A 14732-nucleotide genomic window follows, 5' to 3' on the forward strand; every position below is an offset into this window, starting at 1 on the left:
CCTGGTGTCCTCTACATTCCCCAGAAAGATATTCAAATTTTTAAAAGCATCATAATTTTATATTTACATATATATGCATATATATATACACACACCAAGGAAAGATTAAAACAGTTTTGTGTTTTTCCATACAAATGATGTCATTATGCTTTTATTAGTGTGAAATTTATTATTTTTAAATCTCAATTGTATGGTTCATGTGTCCTTGTTGATATATGTAGAGAGTCAATTTTATTTACTGTAGAGTATAACATTACACAATGTATTCCATTTATTTAGCCACTTTAATATCTTAACTGTGATTTCACTGGGTTCTGTGGCAAATGCCTGTATTCCCAGCAACTTTGGAAGTTGAGGCAGGAAGATTGTAAGTTCTAGACTGTTTACTGAGACCCTATCTCAAAAAAAAAAAAAAAAAAGGAGTGGGGATATAACTCAGAGTTAGAGTGCCCCTGGATTTAATCCCCAGTGCTGCCAAAAATAAATAAATAAATAAATACATAGATTTTCAATTTTTTTTCTATTAAAAAAGTATTGCTGTAATGATCATTCTTTTTTTTTTTAAATTCAATCACATTTATTTTTATTTAGTTATGAATAAATAAATTTTTTCTCTGCTATAAAGTATCCCTATGTCATACTCTTAAAATCATGTGATACTCCTAAGGCTTTTAATTATAATTTTTTTGTATATATTTGTTATTTTTTAATATCTTTTATTGATTTTATTTTTTCAAAAATTCACAACAGCAGTGGAATGCATTACAATTCTTATTACACATATAGAGCACAATTTTTCATATCTCTGTATATAAAATATATTTACGCCAATTTATGCCTTTATATGTGTACTTTTTTTTGCATTACAATTCTTAATACACAGATGATCATTCTTATGATCATTCTTTGCTTATCTCTCTTTATGGTAGATATCAGAAGTGATAAATCCAGGATATGTGTATTTGATAGTATATGTGTATACTACCAAATTGCCCTTTAAGGTATATAATCCCTCCTAGGAAAGTACAAGAGTATTCTTTTTACTGTAGTCTTGCCAAATTTTGCCTGATGTCATGGATACTAATGATGTTGTTTTAATTTGTATGTTTCTGATTACTAAGAAAAATAAGTGGTTTTTCTGTGTTTATATTTTCTCTATTGTGAACCACTGTTTCAAATTCTCTTTCGCTTTATCTGGGATTGTAGATGTGAGTCACCTCACCTGGCTAATCACTTTGTCTCTATGAGTTTGCTCATTTTTAAAAATTGTTTTTTGGATCTGGAGCAGCAGTGAGTTAATCCTGTCTCTTCTCTTTTGCTCTTTCTCTTTGGGCCATGATCCTGGGACTGTCTGTGGCTGAGGAACAATTTTAGACACCTTCCTGCCTTTCCTTTTTCAGGCCTCAAGGCTGGCTGAGTAGCTGGCTGCCTACTTAGCGTCCCACTTCTATGTCTCAGCTGAAGAATGTGGAAGCCAAGATCCTCCAGTGTCTCCAGAACAAGTTCCTGGCCCGATATGTGTCTCTCCCAAACCAGAACAAGATCTGGACGGTGACTGTGAGCCCTGAGCAAAAGGACCGCACCCCCCTGGTGATGGTGCATGGCTTTGGGGGCGGTGTGGGCCTCTGGATCCTCAACATGGATTCACTGAGTGTCCGCCGCACACTGCACACCTTTGATCTGCTTGGCTTTGGGCGAAGCTCAAGGCCAGCATTCACAAGAGATCTGGAGGGGGCCGAGGATGAGTTTGTGACCTCAATAGAGACATGGAGGGAGACCATGGGGATCCCCAGCATGATCCTCCTAGGGCACAGTTTGGGAGGATTCCTGGCCACCTCTTACTCTATCAAGTACCCTGAAAGAGTTAAACACCTTATCCTGGTGGACCTTTGGGGCTTTCCCCTCTGGCCAACTGACCCCAGTGAGATCCGTGCACCTCCCACCTGGGTCAAGGCTGTGGCTTCTGTCCTGGGGCGTTCCAATCCCCTGGCTGTTCTTCGAGTAGCTGGGTCCTGGGAGCCTGGCGTGGTACAGCAATTTCGGCCAGACTTCAAGCGTAAATTTGCAGACTTCTTTGAAGATGATGCTACATCAGAGTATATCTACCACTGCAATGCACAGGATCCCAGTGGTGAAACAGCATTCAAAGCCATGATGGAGTCCTTTGGCTGGGCCCGGTGCCCCATGTTGGAGCGAATTCACTTAATTCAAAAAGATGTACCCATCACCATGATCTATGGGGCCAACACCTGGATAGGTACTAGCACAGGAAAAAAAGTGAAGATGCAGCGGCCGGATTCCTATGTCCGAGACATGGAGATTGAGGGTGCATCGCATCATGTCTATGCTGACCAGCAGCACATCTTTAATGCTGTAGTGGAAGAGATCTGTGACTCAGTGGATTGAGCTGCTCTTGCTAGAGGAAGAGGAGAAAGCCAGAGAGTTGCTCTCACCTCCCTGTCTGCTTAGTCACCTCTCTGTTCTTTCCTCACCAACTAACATGTGCCAGCCAGGCAGAGTCTTAGGCTGTCCCCAGGATAGGACCACCGTGAAAAAGAGCACTTCTGATCCCATGCTGAGGGCTGGAGGCAGAAGCCACAAGAGGCCTTGAGCTCCCCTGCTCTGGGGAAGAATATGAAGGGTTGCCCAGTGCCACTCCAGTCTCTCCATGCCAAGTGTCACCCAGATGAAAGTTGTAAAGGAATTGCACCCATCCACGTTGCCTCTCTATGTGGCCTTTCATTCCTCTGAGTAGAGGAGATCTCCCAACAGCCTTTCCTAGCTCTGGAGTGTTTATGGGGGTAGGTTCCATGCAAGAACATCTTCCCTCTCCATCACCTCCTCACTCCTATCCCATGTGAATTCCATCCAGGTTCTGGTTGGGATCAGGTCCCACTTCACCACCAAGAGCAGGTCCTGAAGCTTTGTTCACTTCCAGGACCTCAGAAGTCATATCCAAAGCCCTCAATGGCAGATGAGGAAAGAGACCAGGGCAGGACATGGTGACACGGCCCTGAGTGATAATAGTTCTGGCAGAGTGAAGAATCTGCATACTGCAGATTCATGGCAGACACCAAGGGGCTGGTCACCGACTGACTTCAAGCCTATCCTTATCCCATATTCTAGCCCCATTATGCAGACATGCTGCTGTCTTGCCCTGTGCCTGTCCTGGCTGCCTAAACTAGGGACACTCAAGTACTTCCTTCCTTGCCCCATCTTCCTCCCTATGAGAGACTTCTGAGTCTCCCTTTGTGCCTTGGGCGTGAAGCCCCATGTGTAGTATAGAGCAAAGGTGGCTCCTGGTGGAGAGAGGGAAAAAAACCCTTCACTCCAGGGCCACGTCTGGATTCGCCATGCCCACCACTTTTCACAGCATTTCTACCTGCCCCCAGAGCTGAGGACCACTCAGAGCCCCTGCTCATGATCCACTAGGGAGCCTCAAGCCAGCAGGTCCCTGACCTTATCATCCACAGGATGGTTCTTACTGCCTGACCCTCTGTCCCTACCATCTGTCCCCATGGTCTCCAGCTCATCCAGCAAAGAACCTGTCAGCTCTCTCCCAGGGGCTCATTCCATGTGCTGCTCTGAGGTCTGGGCAGTAGGCTGGGCCTGGCCCCAGAAGCAGGGCAGCTCCTATCTGCTCCTTCACTTTCGTAAAGCCAACCCTTTCACCAGAATAGTATTAACTCCTGGTGCTGTGTACTACTGGTCCAGCTGCCTTGGGCTCCTTTTCTATATTAATAAAGAAATAAATAAAAACTAAAAAAAAAATTGTTTTTTCCCCACATTTTTTTGATTGTTGTTGAATTACACTTGTACATAGTAATGGGATTTGTTGTTACATAGTCATACATGCACATAATATAACAAGATAATTTAATTGGCCAATATCACTCCCCAGAATGCCCCCTCCCTGCCTGCCTCCCACTCCTTGGTCCCTTTTCTCTACTAATCCTCCTTTGATTTTCATGAGATCCGCAGTCACCTTTCTTTTTCTTTTTCCTCTCTAGCTTCTGCATATGAGAGAAAACAGATGACACTTAATTTTCTGAGTTTGTCTTATTTCACTTAACATAGTGCTCTCAAGTTTTATCCATTTTCCTGCAAGTTACATAATTTCATTTTTCTCTAAGTTACCTAGGGTCTCGCTAACTAAGTTGCTGAGGCTGGTCTTGAACTTGCAATCTTCTTGCCTCGGCCTCCTGAGTTGCTGGAATTACACGTGTGCATTACTGTGCCTGGCTTATTATTTTTATTCTTGATGACTGCCATTCTGAGTGGTGCAAGATGAAAACTCAGTGTAGTTTTGATTTGCATAACTGCTATTGATGTTGAACATTTTTTCATATATTTGTTGGTTATTTGTGTTTCTCCTTTGAGAAGTGTCTGTTTAATTCATTTGTCTATTTATTAACTGGGTTATTTGAATTTTTTTGGTGACAAATTTTTTGAGTTCTTTATATAGTCTAGATATTAATCCTCTGTCAGAAGAGTAGCTCACAAGGATTTTCTCCCATTCTGTAGATTTGCTCTTCACATACCTAATTGTTTCTTTTGTTGTGCAGAAGTTTTTAATTTGATGCCATTGCATTTATTAACTCTTGGCATTATTTCCTAAGCTTTAGGGTCCTATTGACAAAGTTTTTGTCTGTGCCTATATGCTGGAATGAGTTTCTGGTCTAATTTCTAGGTCTTTGATACATTTTGAGTTGATTTTTGTGCAGGGTGAGATAAGAGTCTAATGTCATACTTCTCCATCTGGACAACCAGTTTTCTTAGCAAATTTACTCTTTAGATGTTGCACTGTCCCAATGCATCTTAACTACTCAGAAATCATATGAACCACTTGATCACCACCAGCCTCTGTCTCCTCTATGTAATGAGTGGTTGGACTTGCAGCCCTGCTTTTTTGTTTTTAAATGCAGTTCAGGTTGTTTATCACATGTGCTATTTTGCTTTAGGATCTATACCTGTAAATGGTTCATCTAGTAAAATAATATAAGGATTCCACAGCATACTTATTGCAAAACATAACTTTTGCTTTATTCCTGCAGGTAGTTTCTTTATAGTTTTCTGAAGTTCTTTTAATCAAATGCATTTGTTATTTGACTTATTACTTTCATGTCACTTGCATTCATTCTTTCATAGATCCATAAATTTCAAAACATTGTATATCTGACCATAGTGGGTTTATCTGAGGATAGTAACCTATACACTTAATCAAGTCATCATCTTCAGTTGTTTCTGAAGTATGATCTCTTAGAAACACCTGGCCTGAGTTGGCTAACTATTACCAATAGGAATATTAATAATTGGGCTTTTTTTTTTTTGCCTGCATCATTTGGATCCAACAGCCCAAAGAGTTCTTCCTCTTTTTTTTCTCCCACACAGAAAGAGATGTATTTAGTTGACAGTTTCTTTACTTTTCTTAGATTAAAAAAAAATCTTTCTTGTCGTTATACTCTTTATGCAAATCATGATGATTGGTTTCTCCTCACAATACTGGCAACTCATTAGCTCTTTGATCTTTAGTCTTTCAGCTTTGATATTTTCATCTTCATCCATATTATTTGGTGGTTCTGGAAAATTCTTGGTTTTGAACTTTATTGAAAAGGTCCTGAGAAAGGGATCTTTTCTATTGATTTGCCCCTGTGCTTTTTCTCATAGTACTGTAAGAGGAAAATCCACAATACCTACTGCAGGTAAGGTGTTATATCAGTCCCTAAAAGCTTATCCTATGGATTGTGTACATTGTCATTTTTTTTTGTATATTCTTCCCAGAAACCTTTATGAAGGAAATCAGTCAAGCTGGGCACAGTGGCACATGCCTTTAGTAATCCCAGCAGCTTGGGAGGCTGAGGCAGGAGGATCACGAGTTCAAAACCAGCCTCAGCAAAAGTGAAGTGCTAAGCAACTCAGTGAGACCTTGTTTCTAAATAAAATTTTTTTATTTTATACAAAATAGGACTGGAGGTGTGGCTCAGTGGCCAAGTGCCTCTGAGTTCAATCCCCAGTACCCCCTGCATCCCCACCAAAAAAAAAAAAAAAAAAGAAATCAGTGAAACTAGAACTGTATAGACTGGAATGGCTATGCAAAAGGTATGATGAAAAATGGCTGTATCTGTGTATCGCATAGAGAAAGTTATTTTAGTGATTATAATACAAGCCAATGCTGTCACAGAATAGATAAGTAACAAATTTCTTTGGTATTTCAAGTTTTCTAAAAGGTGAATGAAGTAATATAAGTGAACAGAATGACTGATGGAACATAACCAATAGGGCAAAAAGCCACAACAAGGAATTTTACAGCATAACAATATAATCCATAGTGCAATGCAAACAAACTTCTTAGCATCAAAATAAGAACAATAAACAAATCAGGGGTATTAACAATAGCTTGTCCAATTCAGTATATGGATGGTAAAAGACCTGAAAGTTTGAGTATAAGCTTTGATCTTATGATTCACTGCATTTTACACACACATACATATACATATACGTGTTTATACACACACACACACACACACACACATATATTTAGTTGGACACAATACCTTCATTTTATTTATTTATCTTTATGTGGTACTGAGGATTGAATCGAGTGCCTTGTACTTGCTAGGCGAGCGCTCTATCATTGAGCCACAACCCCAGCCTGTCACTGCATTTTTCACAGCAATATAAGGTAGAATTGCAGTAAATAATGCCAAGCACAGTTGCTTGAAAATACAGCTCAGTTTTAAACACGATGTCAGTAATTTGTTGAAATATTAGGATACTCCAGATATGGATGGTTTCAGTCACATTTAAATGAGAGAGATAAGAGTTATAAATGATGTTCATCAATACAGGTAAAAAATAAACCATAGTGCTATTTAAAACAGCTGAAAAAGTCATTTCTGAATGTACCACATTTAAGTCTGCGCTAGAGGGCGCAGCAGATACACAGTCACTGTCATGAAACATTGTCACTGTTCTGTTGAGATGTGTGAAAAAATTAATAAGATCACTGATACTGGAATCAGTAGAATTTTGAAGAACCAGTCTTGTTTTGTATTTATGAAGTTTATCTCCAGGTTTTAGAAAATATAAGTTTGGAAAAATTTGGTGGGAACCACAACATTTTTTTTTAAAAACATTAATTTTTTCGTTGAAGGTGGAGACAATACCTTTATTTTTATTTTTATGTGGTGCTGAGAATCTAACCCAGTGCCTTATGCATGCTAGGTGAGCACTCAACCTCTGAGCGCTTGGAGGTTGAGCACTGCCAGACATTTTTCATTAATTTTAATTCTTTTAAAACTGTGTGTGCTGTCATTATTTCTGAAACATACTAAGGTTATACAGCCAAGGAATAGGAAAAGATAATATTCAGTTAAATATTATCATTTAATAATTCATTTCTTCAGTTTTAATTATGGTTATTGGTCACCCACCATGAGTTTTGCCCGGTTATGAGTAGTAAGGTTGAAGGAAAAAAAAGGGATTGCACTGATGTTGTACCGTCACTCTGTGGCCCTCACATCCATGTGATGCCTGGTAGTATCATTGATTGATGCATCGTGTCACTCAATTTTTAGTTGTAGCAAAATTGTTGTAAATTGTTGGTAGTATCCAAAATCTCTTTTGTAGTTTAAAATAGCAGCTCTTGGTTAGCTTTTTCTAAAACAATAATCTTCATTATAAATACTATCAAACAAATGTAAATGAATGAGAAATAAGAATGACAAATTCCCATGTTTTTTGAGGGTCAGGAGGGAAGGGGTATGAAAAATGCATTCTTTAGTCTATCCACAATGAAATTTTGTGTCATTTTCATAGGCTCAGGAAATGATAAAGTAGCAAGAAATCTTACAGATTTTCTATTAGTTGTGGGTCTTCCTTGATACTTCCCTACTTTAGAAAATAAAAGGCTATTTCACCCAATTTTTACTCTCTGCATCACATAGCAAAAAACTGATAGAACAATTTCTGGATTACTTTTATATGCATGTCAAATATATTTGCTGCATCATAATTATTTAGGATCAAATTTCTCCCCTTTGTACCACTAAACACTAATTGTGCAATTTATAAAGTATAAGAAAACAATCAAATAACTGAATTTCTTGATCATTCATAACACTTGCAATTGGACATATATCCTGCCAGTACAATTTTTACAGTTTTGGACATCAAAAATTTAATTATGAACTGTGAATGAAGTTGAATAAATATATTTGTTTTGTAAGTGAAAAACAACTGTTAAAGTCTAAAAGTTTAATGAGATAATATATTTATATACATATAAATATATAGTATAATTTAAGTTTATATATTATATACATTTTTATATATTTAATATTTAATAATATTTGAATATATATTTAAAATTTTATATAATATATATAAATTTAAATTAATATAAATACATTTAAATATATACTATATATAATATCATTTAAATTAATTATAATTTACTTTATCAAATGTTCTTCATACTAAAATTTAACATGCTTAAATCTCTTGTGTTTACTTTAAGACTTTCTTGTCAGTTAAAAAATATTAAAGAATACATAGAGAGCATTTATGCCAACTGAAGTAAGTAAGGTTTTCTTTGATTGTTCTTAACATGAATCTATGCTTCTATAAATGCAATGAAAATTAAACAATAATGTTTTATAATTGGAGGCCATTTTATGATGGGAACCACAACATTTTTAAGAGTGATGTACCAAAAACATAAAAATCTGAACTGCATGGTAATGGAAGGAGACCCTCAGGGTTATACAGTGGAGGAGGTAGAGAGAGAGGAGGGGAGGGGAGGGGAGAGGTGGGGAGGGGGGAGGGTGGAGGATGGGAAAGGCAGTGGAGCACAACAGACACTAGTATGGCAATTTGTAAATCAATGGATGTGTAACTGATGTGATTCTGCAATCTGTGTATGGGGTGAAGGTGGGAGTTCATAACCCACTTGAATCAAAGTGTGGAATATGATATGTCAAGAAATTTGTAATGTTTTGAACAACCCACAATAAAAAATTAAAAAAAAAAATCTGAACTGCAGGAAAAAGAAAAAGAAAAAAAGAAAGTAGGAACAACACTGATTTAGTGTCGTGTTTCAAGGTAAGGAAATGAAGCTTTGCTAATATAGACACCTGCTATTTCCAAAGCCTCATGGTGCTCATTAGGGAAGCTTTGGTTTTGGAAAAAGTAAGCTCTGTTCCATTGTAATCAAAAAATTCAAATTCATTTCTTCCTCTGGAGGGTAGTTTTAGTGAAATTATTGTAATTGTGTTATAAATTGTGTAAATACACTGTAATCTGTTTGATCAATTTCTGCTTCATCTTCTAGTTTTCAAAATATATCTTCCAAAGTTGTCTAGAAACATCGTAAGGAGTAACACCCAAATTTGAATGAATGTCTAGAGCAGGAAACAAACCTGAAAATTTGTCCATGTCTTTCAAAGGCAAGCAATATACCAGCTGTTGTTCATTCTGTTGTAGTAAAGTAGCTCCAGGTATATGTTGTTTAACCCCTGAAGAAAGAGATCATAAGGCACAAAAATCCATCTATGTGCATGACCATGTGCTAGCTGCTCCTGCATTTACTTTCAAAAAAATTTGAAGAACCAATACATCACAATATTACTTGTGATATGACAGTTTTCCTATTAGAAGGATGTCAGCTTCATCCATGAAGTGAATATTAAACACTGTCACCTGATTGGCTTCTCTGTATTTTAAAAGATTCTAAATAATATGATAAGAACAAGGATTCATTCCAGCTGTTGGTTCATCTAGCAGTTACCACTTTTTTTTTCTGCTACAATATTAATTGCCAAAAATATCCAAAAGGTGAAAATGCTATAACTAGGTATATTAAAACTACTTCTCTGAGGAAAGGTATCTATTTCTGCAACAATAATTTCTCTCATAATCACAGTTTTCATTGACTCCAGCTCCTACTAAAGAGAAACACTGGTCTTAAACTGTATGATGGCAGCATCTATGGTTGCCTGTTAAACTGTGAACCCTGAGGACCAGTACTGAGCAGCCTCACATGATCTTGAACAGCCAGCTCTTGGATGCATATAAATAGAAGTTAGTAGAATCAAATCAGGAAAAAAAAAAAAAGAGTTTCATAAGACATGAAGTCTTTCAAAACCGCACCATCAGGAATGATGACGCTCTTTTCATGATATTGCTTGTAATATTAGTCATTGGAGCATACTCAAGAATTAGGTTAGAAAAAATAGATTTGTCCATAGGATTAGGATCTGTATCAGGTGCTTCTTCACATTTCTTATCTGGATGCATTATGCTAGTTAATTTAACCAAAATAAAGCCCATGTGCTCTTTTGTGGAGATCTGGTGAGTGACAGAGGTCTGAAGTGTGTGTGTGAGAGCCGGGTTCCCAGAGCATGCCTGGGCATAGGCAGGTGGGCAGCATGCCCAGGAGGGGCATGCATGGTGCTAAACTTCCGAGTTGGATAATATAAACTTAGTTTCATTAGTATAAAGACACTGCTTTTGTAAATCTCCTTACCTTTATATTATTATGTTTTGAATCATTTATTGTATTTTGTATTCTATTATTTTTATACATTATGTACCCATTAACATAGATTTATGATTTTCATTTTTACATTTTCCCTTCAAATAATACAGGAAGGAAAATGATTATAAACCAAAACTAAAATAATATTGGCCTTTACAGTTTTCTGTGTAATTTTACTTATTCATATGGCTTCAAATTACTATTTGAAGGTATGAAGACACGAATTGATGTGAACATACTTTATATACAACCAGAGATGAAAAATTGTGCTGAACATGTGTAATAAGAATTGAAATGCATTCTGCTGTCATTTAAAAAAAATTAATAAAAAATAAAAAAATATTACTATTTGAAGTACCCTTTCATTTCAGCCTGAAGGACTCCTTTTAGCACTTCTTATAGGGCAGAATACTGGTATCCTCCGGGGAGCAGTGGAGCAGCTGAGCATCAGAGTGGCTGCTCAGGTGGACTGCAGCATGAGTGGCAAGCATAGTCCATGGCCAGAGGAACCTGCCATGCAGGCGTGGCAGGTCTGAGGCATGGTGGTGGGGCTAGTGCCTATGTGAGCCAGGGCAAGCAGATCTGTCACCCCATGACAGCCCAGCTTGCACCCAATGAAGATGCCTACTGCGAAAGCACATTCTGTGCAGGCTGCAGCTCCAGACACACCATTGAGCATGCACAATTCAATGACTTCAATCTCCCTCATCCAGAAGCAGGGAGAAAATGGAAGTAGGGCAAACCAAATGGGATTCAGGGCTGACCAATAGCCTGTTGTTTCTCCAAGCCCTAATTAGCATAAACTTGGACCAATAGCGTTAGTAGGTTTCCAAAACCTAATTAGCATAAGTGTAGACCAATCGCAGCAAAATACATGCTATATAAACCCCTAGACTAGCTCCAAGTTATTTTGTTACTTGGCTACGTTTTGATTTTTAGGGGGCTGGACTTCCTCAAATTCCTAGCCAAGAACCCAGAAAGAAGAAACTGAAGATGAGCTGCTGGGGTCTGTCGCAAGGCTGGAAAACTTCAGTTTTGGTAAGACTACTTCAACTTTTATTTATCCGGAAATGTCTTAATTTTTATTTTACTCTTGAGAGAGTTTACTGAACATAGAATTCTTGTTTGACTTTTTTCCCCAGTGGCTTTGGTATGTAATTCTAACATCTTTGGCTTCCATAATCTCCTGATGATAAACCAGCTGTATATTATATTGAGGGATGCTTACATGTGAAAAATCTCTTCTTTATACTTTCATAATTCTCTGTTTTGTCTTTTGGTAACTTAACTATTGTTTATTATGTGGATCTCCTTAAGTTTTTCCCACTTATGACTTGTTGGATGCATTGACACATCTGTCATCAAGTTTGGGAAGTTTTAAATCATTTTTTTCAAATATTTTTTTCTTTTTCTGCTTTCATTTAGTTAGTAGGCTATTTATAAAACATTTTTCTTTAATTTTTAATATTTGTTCTTTTTAGTTATATGACAGTAGACATGTTTTGAATTATTTATACAAGTATGGAGTACATCTTACTCTAATTAGGATCTCAACCTTGGGGTTGTACAGGATGTAGAAATTAACTGTGGTGTATTTATATATGTACATGGGAAAGATATGCCAGAATTATGCTGCTGTCTTTCCTATACCTGTCCCTTCTTTCTTCCCTTCATTCTCTTTTGTCTAATCTCCTGAATTTCTGTTCTTCTTCTAAACTCTTGTTGTGTGTTAGCATCCACATATCACAAAAAATTCGACCTTTGGGATTGCCTTATTTCCCTAAGCATGATAGTCTCAAAATCCATCCATTTCCAGCAGAAGTCATTTTTTTATGGTTGATTAATATTCGCTTGTGTATATATACCATATTTTCTTTATCCATTCATCTGTTGAAGGGCACCTAGATTGGTTCCATAGGTTGGCTGTTGTGAGTTGATCTGCTATAAATATAGATGTGTTGCATCACTGTAGTATGCTATTGTTTAGTTATTTGAGTATATATGGAGGAGTGGGATAAGTGGGTCAAGTGGGTAGTTTCCTTCCAAGTTTTCTGAGGAAACTCCATACTGTTTTCCAGAGTGTTTGCACAAATTTGCAGTCCTACCAACAATGTATGAGTGTATCCACACTGTCACCAAAATTTATTGTTACTTGTATTCTTAATTGTTGCCATTCTTACTGGAGTGAGATGAAATCTCAAGTATAGTTTTAATTTGCGTTTCTCTAATAGCTAGTGACGTTGAACATTTTTTTCATATATTTGTTGACTGATCATATTTCTCCTGTGTAGTATCTGTTTAGTTCCTTTGCCCATTTGTTGTTTGGGTTGTTCATTTATTTATTTATTTTTGGTGTGAATTTTTTGAGTTTTTATATATACTGGACATTAATGCTGTATCTGAGGTATAGGTGGCAAAGATCTTCTCTCATTCTGTAGCCTTTCTCTTCACTTTCTTGATTGTTTCCTTTGCTGTGAAGAAGCTTTTTAGTTTGATACCATCCTATTTATTGATTCTTGATTTTACTTCTTGTGCTTTAGGAATCTTGTTGAGGAATTCGGCTTCTAAACTGACATGATGGAGAGTGGGACTACATTTTCTTTAGTAGGCACAGAGTCTCTAGGTCCTTGAACCACTTTGAGTTGAGTTTTGTGCATGGTGAGAGACAGGGGTTTAATTTCATTTTGTTAATATGGATTTCCAGTTTTCCCAGCACTATTTGTTGAAGAGGCTCTCTTTTCTCCAATGTATGTTTATGGCACCTTTGCCTAGTATGAGATAGCTGTATTTACATGGGTTTGTCTCTGTGTCTTCTATTCTGTCCCATTGGCTTACATGTTTGTTTTGGTGCTAATACCATTCTGTTTTTGTTACTATAGCTCTGTAGTATAATTTAAGGTCTGGTATTGTGAAGCTTCCTGCTTTACTTTTCTTGGTAAGGATTGCTTTAGCTATTCTGGGTCTCTTATATTTCAAGTGAATTTCATGACTGCTTTTTCTATTTTATATGAAGAATTTCATTGGGATTTTAATAGGAATTGCATTAAATCTGTACAACAGTTTTGGTAATATGGACATTTTGACAATATTAATTCTGCCTATCCAAGACCATGAGAGATCTTTCTATCTTCTAAGGTCGTTTTCAGTTTCTTTTTTAGAGTTCTGTAGTTTTCATTGTAGTTGTCTTTCACTTCCTTTGTTAGATTGATTCTAGATATTTTCTTTCTTTTTTCTTTTTGAGGCTATTGTGAATGGGATACTTTCACTAATTTTTCTTCTAGTTGATTCATCTCTGTGTTCCTCTGTATAGGAAAACAATTTATTTATGATTGTTGGTTTTATATCCTGATACTTTGATGAATTTGCTTATGAGTTCTAGAAGTTTTCTGATGGGTTTTTTTTGGGTCTTCTAAATATGAAATTACATCATCATCAAATAGAGATAGTTTGAGTAGTTTTTTCCCTGTTTATATCCCTTTATTTTCTTTCTTCTGTCTAATTGCTCTGGCTAGTTTTTTTCTAGACTATCTTGAGTAGAGTGTGAAAGACAGCATCCCTGTCTTGTTTCAGTTTTTAGAGGTAGTGCTTTCAGTTTTTCTCCATTTAGAATGATGTTGGTCTTGGGTTTACCATATGTAGCTTTTGCAATGTTGAATATGTTCCTGCTATCCTTAATTTTTCTAGTGTTTTGAACATGAAGGGATGTCATATTTTGTCAAATGCTTTTTCTGCATCTATTGAGATAATTATGTGATGCTTGTCTTTATGTCTATTAATGTGGTGAATTACATTTATTGATTTCCATATGTTGAAACAACCTTGTATCCCTGAGATCAATCCCACTAGATCCTGGTCCACTGTCTTTTTAATATATTTTTGTATGTGATTTTCCAGTATTTTATCAAGAACTTTTGCCTGTATGTTCATCAGGGATATTGGTCTGAAGTTTTCTTTTCTTGATGTGTCTTTGTATGGTTTTGATGTCAGGGTGTGATAACTAGCTTCATAGGATGAGTTTGGAAGGGTTCCTTTTCTATTTCATGTAATAATTTGAGGAGAATTGGTGTCAGTTGTTCTTTGAAGGTGTGGTAGAACTTGCCTGAGAATCCATCTGGTCCTGGGATATCTTTGTTTGTAGGCTTCTGATGGCATCCTTAATTTCATTGCTTGAAATTGATCTGTTTAAATTTTCTAT

General features: G+C 36.8%; 3 pseudogenes; 1 reads left to right on the forward strand and 2 right to left on the reverse strand.

The window, feature by feature from the left end:
• The first annotated feature begins 1275 nt into the window (after nt 1-1275).
• On the forward strand, nt 1276-3765 carry LOC139705248 ((Lyso)-N-acylphosphatidylethanolamine lipase pseudogene; annotated as a pseudogene).
• Nucleotides 2849-10329, reverse strand: LOC139705101 (cholesterol transporter ABCA5 pseudogene; annotated as a pseudogene).
• On the reverse strand, nt 4745-9780 carry LOC139705019 (cholesterol transporter ABCA5-like; annotated as a pseudogene).
• Nucleotides 10330-14732: the final 4403 nt, after the last annotated feature.

Source organism: Marmota flaviventris, chromosome 3, assembly GCF_047511675.1.
Source record: "Marmota flaviventris isolate mMarFla1 chromosome 3, mMarFla1.hap1, whole genome shotgun sequence".
NCBI lineage: Eukaryota > Metazoa > Chordata > Mammalia > Rodentia > Sciuridae > Marmota > Marmota flaviventris.